The sequence below is a fragment of the Rhopalosiphum maidis genome, chromosome 3 (assembly GCF_003676215.2).
Source record: "Rhopalosiphum maidis isolate BTI-1 chromosome 3, ASM367621v3, whole genome shotgun sequence".
Lineage (NCBI taxonomy): Eukaryota > Metazoa > Arthropoda > Insecta > Hemiptera > Aphididae > Rhopalosiphum > Rhopalosiphum maidis.
Window position 1 is genome coordinate 4,751,119 of NC_040879.1, and position 15,548 is coordinate 4,766,666.

The window sequence follows — 15,548 nt, forward strand, 5'->3', positions numbered from 1 at the left end:
ATGCCGCTCGTGACTCGGAAGGGGGTGTACCCTTACGAGTACACGGATAGTTGGGAGCGGCTGAAGGAAACAAGATTACCGAGGAAGAGAGACTTTTACAGCACGTTGATGGAGACTGGTATAAAGGAGGAAGAATTTGAACACGCGAAGGAGGTCTGGGACCACTTTGATTGTGAAACGCTCGGGGATTATAGCGACCTCTACCTAAAAATCGATGTTTTACTACTGGCAGACGTTTTCGAAAACTTTCGTGACGTATGCATAAGGGCGTACAACCTAGACGCTCCCAACTATTATACTGCTCCCGGCTTAAGTTTTGACGCTATGCTAAAGTTCACGAGTCAAAAGTTGCAGTTGCTACACGATTATGACATGTTGCTAATGTTTGAAAATGGTTAGTATATATATTATACTATATATATATAGTATATATATATATATATTATTTTTAAAAATGTACATATAATAATCTTATTTATTTTTTATAGATATACGTAGTGGATTGGTGCAGACGAGTAAACGGTACGCGAAGGCGAACAATGAGAAGACCCCGGGGTATGATGAGGCGAAAGAGAAATCGTGAATTATTTATCAGGACTGTAAGTATATATTTTTTATTAATTTTTTTCTTACTTATTAATACTTTTTATTTTTATAGGTAACAACTTGTATGGATGGGCCATGTCGCAGTACATGCCATACGGTGGGTTCAACTGGGTTGAGCCCACTTTGAACGGATTAGATGATTTAGAAGATACATCAGCCATAGGACGTGTATATGAGGTGGATGTGTCATACCCACGACATTTGCATGATAACCACAATGACCTCCCCTTCCTACCGCAAAACAGTGTGCCACGTGGATCGAAGATACGGAAGTTGATGGGAACGTTCGAGGAGAAAAAAAATTATATTATACATTATAGGAACCTACAGCAAGCGATTAAAAATGGATTAATAGTTGAAAAAGAAAATATTTATATTTTATAAGATTTTAAAACAGATTCTTAACATTTTTCTTATTTTTACAGGTACATACAGTGATACAATTTAACTAGTCTGAATGGCTGGCTAAATATATTAAGTTGAACACCGAGATGAGGAAGAAGGCGAGGAATAATTTTGAAAAGGACTTTTTTAAATTGATGAATAACGCTGTATTTGGTATGTCACTTTATTTATTAAATTTATTCTATTTTTACTAACATTTTATTTTTCTAGGAAAAACTATGCAATCAAAGAGGAAGGAGATGAAGATGGAGTCTCAGTAATAGTAATTGGGTATCTCTAATAGGTATCGTTAAGTATACCTAGCTAATGTCGAATGTGTCTCAGTAATAATAATGGTTTGTGTGAATATTAGTATTTAATTTAATAATATCGGTTATAAATGTGTTATTCTCTAATAGGTATCGTTAAGTATACCTAGCTAATGTCGAATGTGTCTCAGTAATAATAATGGTTTGTATGAATATGAGTATTTAATTTAATAATATCGGTTATAAATGTGTTATTCTCTAATAGGTATCGTTAAGTATACCTAGCTAATGTCGAATGTGTCTCAGTAATAATAATGGTTTGTGTGAATATTAGTATTTAATTTAATAATATCGGTTATAAATGTGTTATTCTCTAATAGGTATCGTTAAGTATACCTAGCTAATGTCGAATGTGTCTCAGTAATAATAATGGTTTGTATGAATATGAGTATTTAATTTAATAATATCGGTTATAAATGTGTTATTCTCTAATAGGTATCGTTAAGTATACCTAGCTAATGTCGAATGTGTCTCAGTAATAATAATGGTTTGTATGAATATGAGTATTTAATTTAATAATATCGGTTATAAATGTGTTATTCTCTAATAGGTATCGTTAAGTATACCTAGCTAATGTCGAATGTGTCTCAGTAATAATAATGGTTTGTGTGAATATTAGTATTTAATTTAATAATATCGGTTATAAATGTGTTATTCTCTAATAGGTATCGTTAAGTATACCTAGCTAATGTCGAATGTGTCTCAGTAATAATAATGGTTTGTATGAATATGAGTATTTAATTTAATAATATCGGTTATAAATGTGTTATTCTTTAATAGGTATCGTTAAGTATACATAGCTAATGTCGAATGTGTCTCAGTAATAATAATGGTTTGTATGAATATTAGTATTTAATTTAATAATATCGGTTATAAATGTGTTATTCTCTAATAGGTATCGTTAAGTATACATAGCTAATGTCGAATGTGTCTCAGTAATAATAATGGTTTGTATGAATATTAGTATTTAATTTAATAATATCGGTTATAAATGTGTTATTCTCTAATTGGCTCAAGGGATCAATGGCTCAGCAATGTTCGAATCGGTGGTGGTGGGATGAGTAAGACTCATGTGGTGGGGAGGGGTAAAATATACGTCACACACGTACGCGATCGGTCGGCGGGCTCAAGGGATCAATAATGATCAATATGATCAAGGGATCAAGGGATCATACTTCTGAACTGTCTATTTTATACTACTTGTATTTATGTCTATTAACTGTTCATCATTAAAATGATGACATGTAACTAATAATAATATTATTATTACATTACTAAATAATATTTAAATTGGTACCCTGAATTATAATTTTCCTATATTTTAAAATATATTTAGTTTGTTGATTTTAGAATAATTATGATATTAATATTTATTTTTCTAGGCTCCATTAGCATTTATGACAGATGATTCTTCGGCTTTGCGTTCATTATGGTCCACTGCACGTCAGTCAGTTTTTATGCCATTTTCACATGGCACAAGCTGAATGGCGTTGGCTACATGAATCCAAAAACCGTATCAAGTGCGTTGATCGAATCATGTTAATGAAATTATTTTAAAAGGTACAATTTGTTATCAATTTCTAATAAACTAGTTTTGTTGTTTAAAGTATACCTTAAAATAATATATTGCTAATTTTGATTGTATTGAGTACTTTGCATTTAAATTAAAAATATTTTTACAATTGAGCTATACTGTGAATTTTTTTAGGAAATGTATTCTGAATGTGAAAATGATTTTAAAAATACTGTAGCAGAAGTTAAAACTAATGCCAAAAAGTACAATCATTTTATTAAACGATTCATGAATAATTGTAAAAGATATGAATAGTGGGTATTATACAAGAGATTCGATATCACTTATAGAAACCATAATACAAATAACTATGCAGAAGCATCAATTCGAATATTGAAAGATATTTTACTTCATAGGACAAAAGCTTATAATGTGGTTGCTTTAGTTGATTTTATCGTATCAATTGGTGAAGAATATTTTACATTGCGTATTCTGAATCATACATACTGTAGACACTCAGAAACCAACAGGTTGTACAGTAAATTATGTTCTAACATTGTCGACTTAAATGTTACAGATGTTAAGAAAATAAGCAAATGTACATATGAAGTGCTAAGTATGAGTGAAAAAAATGTTTATTATTCAATACACATAGAAAATGGTCTTTGTACTTGTAAAATAGATCTTTCTGGTTCTTTTTGCAAACATCAGGCATGGATATATAAAAATATCAAAATACAATTATCAAATGCTCCTCCTGTTACATTAAATGAGTGCCATAAACTTGGAATATTAGCTTTGGGTATTAAAAAGTACCCTAAACCAAATTTCTTTTGAAATTCTCTTCAAGTTTAAAAAACTAATTATTCAAATCGTACTTTTATTAAACAAATTATAATAATTTTACGATGACGTGAGATATGTAGTGCAGAATAATAACACACAAAATATAAAATTCGATATCGGTTTTATGGAAAAATATTATTCTGTCACCAACATTATCGTTATCGTATTGACAATAATTATTTATAAACTGCGATATGAAAACCAGTTTAGACCATGGTGCGGTAAGGCTGCAGTCGCGTGCGGAGTGCTGGTATGAACATTGTTCTCGAACGCTGCCGCTATACTTAGCAGAGCAGCGCATGACGACTGTAAAATTATGATTTTTCTTACAAAAACATGCTTTCGTACTTCCCATTTTTCTCAGCTCTCGATAGTCGTAGAAACATGATTTATACACCGAAATAAACTTGAGAAGTTCCTCTAGACGACCTCGTGTCATTTTTTTGATATCTTTTTTTTCTATTTTATATGATTTTTTAAAAATTTTAAAAATTTTGAAAATTTCAAATGCAAATATCTTCAGTTTGAAAAAAATGGCACGAGTTCGTTTAGAGGAACTTCTCGGGTTTATTTTGGTGTATAAATCATGTTTCTACGACTATCGAGAGCTGAAGAAAATGAGAAGTACGAAAGCATGTTTTTACGGTCGATTTTTCTCTACCATAACAGCCTCATAACGATGAATTGTGGCATCGCATTACAATTTCATAACAAATTTAATAATATTTACAATTTAATTTTACAAAAGAAAAGAGTAACGGAAATCACAGTTATTAAACCAGAAAAACAATGGTTATTATATTTAATCACAAAAAAAACACTATTAAGAAAAATCAACGTACAGTAACATATTTGTGACATTACAAAACCTAAGAACATTTCTGCTTAAAACCACAAATTAAAAAATTAGCATTACCTAAAGTATGCGCAGGAAAAAACGAAAAAGAATGACCCATTATTTCCAATATGCTGACGTTCATATTTCGAAATACATGCATACAAATATCTGTTTATTACATAAACAAATCAATATTGAATAATAATGAGACGACTAACATAAACGAATCAATGTTAAATAATAATAAGACGACCAATCAAAAGAATAATAATGGAATGGAATTTTTTTTGCGGACAATATTAACTACACACTGAGGGAAAATATTTTATTAGATGCGTCATACCTAAAAAAAATCGAAGAAGTACCCACTGTCAGAGATTGTGGTGCACATGCACTACATGTTTGCTTGAGAGAAGAAGGGTTAGAAGTATCCACAATAAAAATACTTAGGAAAATTAATATATTAAATACAAAATCGGGATATTATATGACAGAGGATGACTTAGCATATTAAGCAGACCAATTTAATAAAAACTTAACCATAATCTCAAAATACAAAAACACAGATAATAACATATTAAATACCACTATAATATACTGAAAAAAACCTACCGACAATAGGTGTAATTAATGAAATAATCACTTGACTCCAGCATTAATAAATCGAGAATCAGCACCACTTACCTTACATATACATGCATATACTCAGTTATACCCGATGTAAACACTATTACAAAACATATAAACCGGTACTTAGATGAATACTACAGCCGATTAAATTTATCCAGTCTTAATCAAAAAAAAATACCCATTAGATAAATGTAATATAAACAATACCGTAAAAATAAAAAACAGTGAGGCAAACAATACACCGATTATGTGGTATACTCAATTTTGTCAAGAATGTGAACATTTGTGAACATCTGAGCCAGCATTACAATCTCACAAATATTCTAATCATCCTTACTGGTGCGAGGGGGAAGACGCAATGTTTTGCGATGTATGCGGAACGTATAGTAGAGAATATCGTAACAGACTAATGAATGAAACCCAAGAAAAAATACTAGATGGGCATAAAAAACAAAATTCCATCATATAAGCAGTTTAAAATTAATTAATCGGAGAAATGATAATGAATCGTTAAATTATACTAATGCATCATATATCGACAAACAAAACGCAGATGAATTAGAATTCGATATAAACCCGGAACTAACCCTATCACAACAGACACAATTAAAACAAATTTTAAATACATATACAGATTGCTTTGCTAAACACTCGATGGACCTAGGGGCGATAGGCATGGGAGATTTACCTATACCTACAATAACAACAGAACCTGTTAATTTACCACCATACACCATAAGTCAATACTATTAGAGAAATAAAGAAAAAACCAGTATCTGTTGTAAAATATAATGAAAATATGAGTGGCATCGATCGATAAGATCAGATGACATCTTATTACCGTTTTGAAAGAAAAAGTTTAAGGTGGTACAAAAAAATCGGTTTCCATTTTCTTCATCTATTGCTAATAAATTCATACTTTTTATACAACAAACACGTGAAAAAAATGTCATTATACGAATACAGATTATCAATTATACAAGATTTATTACCAAATGATGAAAATATTGTAAATACTACTCATAAAACTAAAAAAAAATGATGACTTTCACTTGCCAAAAAAAGTTCTAAAAAATGAAAAGAAAAGGTATCTATACTTCTAGTCGTCATCGGTTATTTATAAAATAGTTCATACGGAATAGCCGTTGACGACAACGCGTCGTCTTATTTTGTAAAACCGGATTATTCGCTCTGGCGAGCGGTGAATGACGAATATAAATTAGTGGAGCCGAACGTGTTAAACAACTACTCAACAACTCACTTATGAACTATTAACAATTTCTATATGCTATTAATGTGTTTATGCTGTTAATATAAAAATCTGGGTAAAAGTAACTATTTAATTATATCAAAAACATACTGTAGCTTGCATAGTCGACAAACACTTCTATGCCACATAGCACTTGAGTTCAGTGGTGCAACTAGGAATTTTTCAAGGGAGGTGTCTGCCAGTAGTGTATACAGTTTCCCCTAACTATTATTTGTAAAGTTAATGAGTAGAAAATTTCAGACGACTACTATTTAATATTTACCTATTATATTGTTTTATTCAAACGATTTGAATCAAACCACCACCATAATTATTTCTGAATGCACTACTGACGTCCAACGTTTTATTAACTGAACAATTTATATCACGTATGTTTAGATAAAAGCTACATATTATTTTAGCAATTATCAAGAAGTTTACAAAATTAATAATTATTATACATATTATTATATTATATATTTTAAATTACAAAGTTTAATCGTCTTTCTTTGCTAATTCTTTTATAACGGCATCTATATCAACTTTAATTTCTCGGTGAATATCCAATGCTGCTAAACCATTTAATCTATAGTCTGCTGTTCAATTTTTGAGGTATATTTTTATTCACTTTAAAGTTGAAAATGACCTCTCTGCTTCACAAGATGTTACGGGTAACGTTAAAAGAATTGTCAGTAGCTTATAAATGTTGGGATACAGGGCATTATTGCAATTACTGATTACTTCAAATGCAGTAACCATTTTTAAATTGGTTTACAGTCGTAGTTTGAAAACTTAATCACCCCAGCGTCATTCAGGTCCTTGAACACAATTGACATCAATTGTTGGAAGACTACCGGAGCTCTTTTGAGGCCGAATGGCATGAGTTCGAACCTCGCTACAGTCTCTTCGGTCACAATCGCGGTCTTGTCCTTGGCTTCGTCCGTCAGCGGTATCTGTAAGAACCCATTCGACAGGTCAAGCGTAGTAAATATGAGTCCGTGTGCTAAGGATCTCAGCTGAGCGTCGATTTCCGGTATTAGGAAGGGGTGGGTAACGGTTTGCTGGTTTAACTTGCGATAATCGACGCATAGTCTTTTTTCACCCGACGTTTTGTTAACCAATAACACGAGGTTTGCATGCGGTGTTGTAGAATCCGAAATAATACCTGCTATCTTCCACTCGTATAGTATACCAGAAATCACGCGTCTATGCGTCGGCACGTTTTGTATGGTCTTGCGTTCACCGGTCCACTACTCGGCTCTTCGACAATGCCCATGCTAGGTTAGGTTAGGTTAGGTTAGGTATCATGCCGATCCAAAATAGCTCGTCCAAGGACTTAGCGAATGAATACGTATCGACACTGATTTATGAGCGTCGACAGATCGTCCCAATGTTGGTCGGTGACAGATGCGTCAATTTTTATTTCGTCTACGGTTATCAGTTGTTTTGGTTCCGGCGCTTGTTCCTCTGCTATATAATTGCAGATAACCTCCTCGTCCAAGATTTTATGAAGTTGATATAGATGAATTGAATATAAAAGTGAAATACCGTTCATTTTGTCTGGTTTACTATCTAGTTTATAATGAAACTGAACCATTAAAATTAAATAAATTGTTGAAGTTTATCTCTAGACGTGGTTCCTGCATATTCAAATTTATTTACTTTGTATGAACAATTTTATACATATTACACTATTAGCCGGCTATAACTTCTCAAAATATACCTTCGCTCAACTATGACTAAAGACCAGCTATCACATTTAGCAATATTGAGCATAGAAAGGATACTAGCACAAACAACCAATTTTCATAACGTAATAAGTACGATAATAAAATTAAATGTATACATACAATATGCATATATATGTATATTATATTCATGTAGTTTTTTTTCAACCAATCCATTCATAAAAATATCACTATTATCACTATTTGAATTTTAATTGCGTAGCATTTTGATAATTGTTTAAAAGTTTCAGTTCAGTATTTCAGTAATTAAATCTTCCTCTGAAACCTTGGAAAATGTATAGACAGCATTTTTGTAGTATTTTGAGTTATATTTATATTTAACATGCATGCTATTATTGCCATAGCATCAACCCAGTCAAATTTATCCTGCTTAAATCTTAAATTAATCATAATTAGGGCACGGATTTATATGTAAATACATATTTTACTGTGACTTTATAAATTAATTTAGGTAAGTGATAAATTTGTTTCAAGGGATTTCTTATGAAATTAACTATATTTTATTTTACATATTTTGTTATAAGTACATGTTTTTACATATTTCTCAATAATTCATATTTTGACAAATTGTTCATTTACAATTTATTATTTATAAACACAGACTTTCCCATGTTTCCAAAAGTAAAAAATAATACCAATTATTAAACTTAATCTATTTTCGATATATATTCGATATTTACGACCTCAATAAACGATATATAACGATTTATTAAAACGTGTTTGCGTTTGAAGTACTGATGACAGTGAGTCAGTATACCTACATTAACGAACGGGCGGTGTTTTAATTTTGTGGGTTTAATCTATTTTTGTTGTTCGTTATTTTGTAATTACATATAACCCTCACAGCACAGGGAGTACTTTGAGATAGCACTAGGATTTCCGGGAGTTTCCTTATGAGCTCTTAATGCCCGCGTATTATAATACCCAATTGGAGTAAATCACGAATCCCGGTAGTAATCGACTATGATTCCTTAAAGATATCACCAGAGACTTCTTATAGGAATCATTAGAAACTCAAAATAGGCATCCCAAAACATTCTTTATAGGAATCACTAAAAATTCCAAATAGGCATTCCCAGAAATTTCTTATAGGTATCCCAAAAAACTCTTTATAGAAATTACTAAAAATTCCAAATAGACATTTCCAAAAACTCCTTATAGGAATCACTAAAGACTCCTTGTAGAAACAATCGAAGATTTCTAAGTGGAATCAAGAACAAGAATATTTTTAGAATAATTTATTGCTCCTTTTTCTTCCTTGACTTACCTTTTATATTCTCCTCTTTTATGTCTTTAGTGCCTAAGTAACGAGGACATACAATTTTAATCTCCTTTATATAAGCTGTATAATAATTACCAATACAGATTATCTAATATGAACTATTACATTTTAGGCCTCTATTTAAAAATGATTATTAAATAAATAAAAAACTCTAAGACTTATTTCATAATTTCAACAAATACCTTTATTTATTATATATAAATTAATTATAATATATACTGTATACAATAACTAATATTGCTTAAAATAATTTAATAAAAAGTAATCAAAAACCTTTATTTAATAAAAAAAAAATGTTACTTTATTTTTATTATACATTAAAAAAAAATAAAAACATATTCTTTTTACTAGTAGTTTAGTACTAGTAGTTTAGTAGTTCAAACATTTTTTATGACATGTTTTTATAATTTTTTTTTTTTAATTGGTATCTATTTCATATAGGTATTAAGATATAATGATAGTTAATATGAGATATTTTAACAGATGTTTTATAGAATTATAATACAGTTCAACAATAATATTATTATTCTAATAAAAATAATTATAACTTTTTTTTTATTCATATATATACATAGATTATATATGAATAAATGTTTTATACACCACCCCAGACAACAAAATAATGTTAATTTAACATAGTTTTAATATTATTAAATTAATAAAAAAGTTATTATAATATTAATTTCAGAGTACCAGAAAATTATGTAATGTTATTATAACTTTATTATCAAATTTTTTGGCCAACTTTTTCAGGTTCTATAAACATTACATAACAACATTATAGTAATGTTAAAAATAACATTGTAAGAATATTTCTAATTTATTGTTATGAAAACGTTATTTCTTAGGTACTGGAATATTATAATAACTATGTCAAAATATTATACTAATAATTGCAAAATATTTTATAACTATTAAAAGTTTAATTTAAAAAAATATATATATTTTATATTTTCATAATACTATTTTTACTATAATGTTAAATGAATACTTGTTATTATAAATGCATATTATTACATGTTATTACACTACAGTGTGCCCTTGCTCCACTAGGTATCCACAATCGACGACTTAGGGCTAGCCAATAGTAGCCACCTTTTGCCTTAAACAAAACATATAAGCTTTTATTTTATTCATAATCTTAACACCGCATATATTATGATTACATTTTATATTATAATATGTGGGATATATAGGAGTGAAGTAAATAATAAATACAGAGGTAATAATGTAATTTTTATAATATGATTTATTTCACAAATGTAATAATCATAGTGTTGATAAATTAATACATTGTTTTGTATAAAAATGAATGAAAATTACATTTTTTATAAATAAAAAAAAAGTTTTAAGTAAATTGTACATTTTTTATTGATTGATGGTATTTTGCACTAAATCAAAATTATAAGAACAATAAAAAAAAAATTGATTAATCAAGTATTAACTATATTTACTACACTGTTGATAGTTGATTATAAAATACAATATTTGAATAATTGTAATATAAACAATTAATAAAATAATAAAAAAATATGGTTTTTAGTTATCCTATTTTTTTTTCATTAATCGAAAACGAGCATGAGATAGCCAAACTGAAATAGGTAAATCAATTTCTTTTTAAATATTTTCTTATTCATACACGTACAAGTTTAATTTAGTAATGAATAATTTAATAGGAGTTCATCATGAAATATACGTGAAAAAATTCGACGTACACTATTCCCAATATTGTTAGTAATTATTAAAGACAACTTACTCTCCTAATATATAATAAATGTATAAATAAATAAATATATAATATAATATTAATATAATAAACTGTAAAATATTTAAAAATAATAATAATATTACCAATACACTTCGATAGTCTTTACTGAGAATCAATGACTCAAATTCTTTCAATTTATCTTCATTTTTAATTGGAAAAATCTTATCCATATCAAAATTCAAATGTTTAGGTGATATAGATGAAAGTTCAAAGCTATTTTTCAAGTCTTAGAGTTTTTCGATATTTAAATTATTAGCTTGAACAACAGTTTCAATGCCATCAATAAGATACCTTATTTGTTTGATTTGTTTTTATCAAGTAACTTTTTAAATCTGCAATTAAAAAAATTACAATTGTAATAACTATAAAATAAATAATATACTGTTTATTACCTAATATTTCTTCAGCTACACTTCTTTCTTTTCAAGACATTTTTTAGCAGTTGATAATTTATTATTGATCTTAGGAGAATAATTATCTTCAACAATTATTTTTTCAACAAATCACATTCCACTAGGTCAATTGATTAGTTGGTGATTTGTTGTTTAATCATCACCATTTAATTTTGGTTCATGATTATTTTTGCAATTATTTGTCTCAAATTGTGATAGTTTTGTTGAAGAATAAGGACTTGTCAATAAAATGTCTTTATTGGGCGTAACCACAAAAAGTTATACAAATTCATAAAAATGCAATACATAAATATATAAATGGATATGCTATATGGAAATACTAATATTCTTCTCATTTTTATATTTTGAAGTATTTGTTGAATATTGCTGTTATTATTTATTAATTTAAAATTGAAACCAAGGATTCTATTTTTCAAAAAAATCACTGATTTATATTTTTAAGAAAAAGAATAGGTAAATACTTTAATAAATATAAAATATATATAACTATATATTTATTTTACTGTAATATACCATTATCTACAGACTTCATAGTCTATAGGGGATCTTTATCCAAGTCATTACCATCAAGCCATTATCGTCACATTCAAGCAATAAGTCATCTATGCTACTATTTTCTATAGATTTATTGGGATTAATTACAGCTGACTGGTTTGATTTTGAAAGTTCTAAAAATATACAGAATTTTATAACCTTGAATTATAAACAATAGATAGTAGCTAATAAGCATATTATTTTAAATTAATTTGTAACTTTGTTTTTAATTTTATAAAAATGTATTTATATATTAGTTTGCTATATGTATACCAGAAATATAATCCTATAATCGAGGACAACTACTGGGCATATCATGAGAAATTTTAGCTGCTGTATCTTAAATGTAGGTAACAATTTAACTTTTCTAGTATGTAGTCTCTTATTTAAATAACTATCATCATCCTCTGTGCTTTCAAGGTCAGATTTGAGAGTAGCTTTTTGAAGTTTTAACCTGGTTTGAAAAAATGAACCTTACAAAGTAATATGTCATCTTATAGAGTAAATTAATAAAAAATATAAAGTCATTAAAATACTATATGATTGATTTCCAACTTTCCGAGCAGGCAAAAAGAAGAAATCGCTTTTATTTGGTTTGATTTATTTTTCGATTGATTTATTTACCATTCTAGAGTTTTTGTGCCATGCACATCGTTCTTTGAACACCCAAGAGTCAGAAACAGCTTCTATAGTGTTATCTTGAATAAAATTAATAATGATCCACATTAACATTTAAGAATCAAATTATATAATATTTTGACACTTTATACGGGTACATAATAATAAAACTAATAGATACTATCAAAACAGTTTTTCAATATATTTGTTTATAACTGTTAACAGTAATAGTGTAGCATTATTAAACTATATTAAATATAAAATATATTAAGATCTGATATTTAAAAATATTATCTAATTGAAGAAATGTACAAGTGAAAAACATACATTTTAATTAATAACATATATACAAGTCATTAGGTCTTAATTCTGTAGGTATATTAAATATATAGGTATTAATAAAAGATAAATAACACATAAATATAAACATCATTATGTCAACCTAATGTATGTAGTATAAGTCTATAAGAGGTATATCATTAATGATGAAACTATTAAATAGACGAATGTAAAATGGGCATAGCCACAAATTGATTTTCATTTTGTAAAATCATAACTTTTTTAATAATTTCAGATATTTTCCAACTTCTTTTATAATCTGAAAGATTTTCCACTAAATATATATCCAACTTAGAAGAATCAATTGGTTCACTGAGGAATGGAAAAACTGACTTAAAATATTTTCCCAAAATTATTATTTTATTGTCATTTGGAATGATAAGTTATAATATTGAAGTCCTGTTAGATTTTCAATTAATGGACCATTTGTATGAGTTTTTTTAAGGATTGGGTTTTCAGCAAAAATTTGTTTTTGTATGTTTGTAATATTATTTATATTATCTTCTGTATTAGATTATTTTTCAAAATATCGGTTAACAATTTGTTGTAAAGGCATTTCATGCTTTCTAATCAATGATTTTAATTCTTTCATATAATTCTCAATTACAAAACAACTACAATTATCTAGAGGGCCAAACTGATCATAATCATCGCATAAATGAAGGAGGCCATGGATATTATGTGATATTAAATGATTGCCATAAATTAATTGAAATTTATGAACAAAATAATCTAATTATTTCCGAGCATAACCAATTAAATATTTATAATCAGGACTTAGTTATATATCATTGAGATATTTAATACCATAAAATGATGATAACATTCTTCATTTTGAACTGATTTAAGTACTATTGGTCCTAAATATACAAAAACATTCGATACTCGGTAGCTTTCTAGCGCATGATATCCTGTACCCCCCTTATTTTTCGTGCAAAATCAGATGGTAAACAAGTATTTAAAGACAAAAGAAAATTTGATAATTAATCCATTTTTTTGGTATAAATACTTATTACTTATTATTAATCCACAGAAGTAACAATTTCTTCATAACCCCGAGAAAAACCAGGTGCATATAATCCAAAAGAAAGGATTTTACAATGTTGAAATTAGGCAGTTATATTAAATTTGTTTTGGATTCAGTATAAATATGATAATCTTCATTTAATCTAGATAAATATGTTTCATGAGTTTTTTCTCAGATTTGGTACATGAGTATGGAAAACAAACTCTATTTTCACCTTCTATGCAACATCTTGTACAAGATGAAAAACCTGAATGGCCCTTAATTTTTAAAACAAAAGGTTTTGCTGGAGTGTCACAGCAAATTATAGTTATGGAAACTTCTAAATGAACATTTTTTAAATTATTCTATTATTAATAAGATTAACGGCCTCAGTAACAAATTCTAATAGATACTCATTACTGTCTTTGGGTTTTTCAAAACCATAATATATTTCCACAGGAATAACTTTTTTATGGAAAGGAGGATCAGTAATAATATATGCCATAATGGGCCAAAGTTGTCCGCCACTACTTTTTAATATAGGCAGTCCATCAATACTAATTGCTAATTTAATTAATTTTAAATCTGATGATGCATATCTTAGTATACTTTTTGCTAAACCAAAATGAAAATATAATCCTGGTTTTACAGTTTGAATATTCAATGATGTTTGTTTAGGTGTGGCTAAAAGTATTCTACTATCAACTGGAAAGTGACTGAAACATTTATGTTCTTTTAAACCTTTGAATAAACCACTTACAGCATTCTGTGGTACATTAAATGTTGTAGCCCAGTTAGACAAAAAGTCTAAGGTAAGAGCAGAACTAAAATTATTTGGAGGACTATTATGATCTATACTTTTTTGAAAATGTTTAATTTGATGTTAATCTTACTTAAAGTAGTATCTTGTGATAATATTATATTGGCCAAATTAGCATTAACTTTTGATGTTGAACTGAAGTTAGTTGATGACAAATTGTTATTAATAGATTGTTGAGATATTACATTACATTTTATTTCATTATTATTATAAATTTCAGTTTCAGCATTTAAAACTACACAATTATCAGTTTCATAATATAAACTATTTATAATTTCAAGCTCATTCTTAATTTTTCTACGTTTTGTACGTGAACTGCTTTGAATCATTTTCAATAAAATATGTCGTTAATAATATCTATAATATCTATAATAATATAATACTAATATTATAATAAATAAATAAATATAACTTGTATTGTTATTATAATATTATATTGTAAAAAATGACTCAATGCAGCTGTGTAACTCGTAACAAAACAAAAAATCGATCAAACGAAAACGAACTTATTGGTGAAATATTATGCTGTATTATGGTGAATTGAACAGTGGTACACGACTATTACGACTAATCTTAAAAACAGCCACAGATAAATCAAAAATACTGATTCGCACAAAGAAGCAAT

The 15,548-nt window shown here is 28.0% G+C and overlaps 1 pseudogene; it reads left to right on the forward strand.

Annotated features, from left to right (window-relative positions):
• Positions 1–2,803, forward strand: LOC113560157 (annotated as a pseudogene).
• The last annotated feature ends 12,745 nt before the right edge of the window (positions 2,804–15,548 follow it).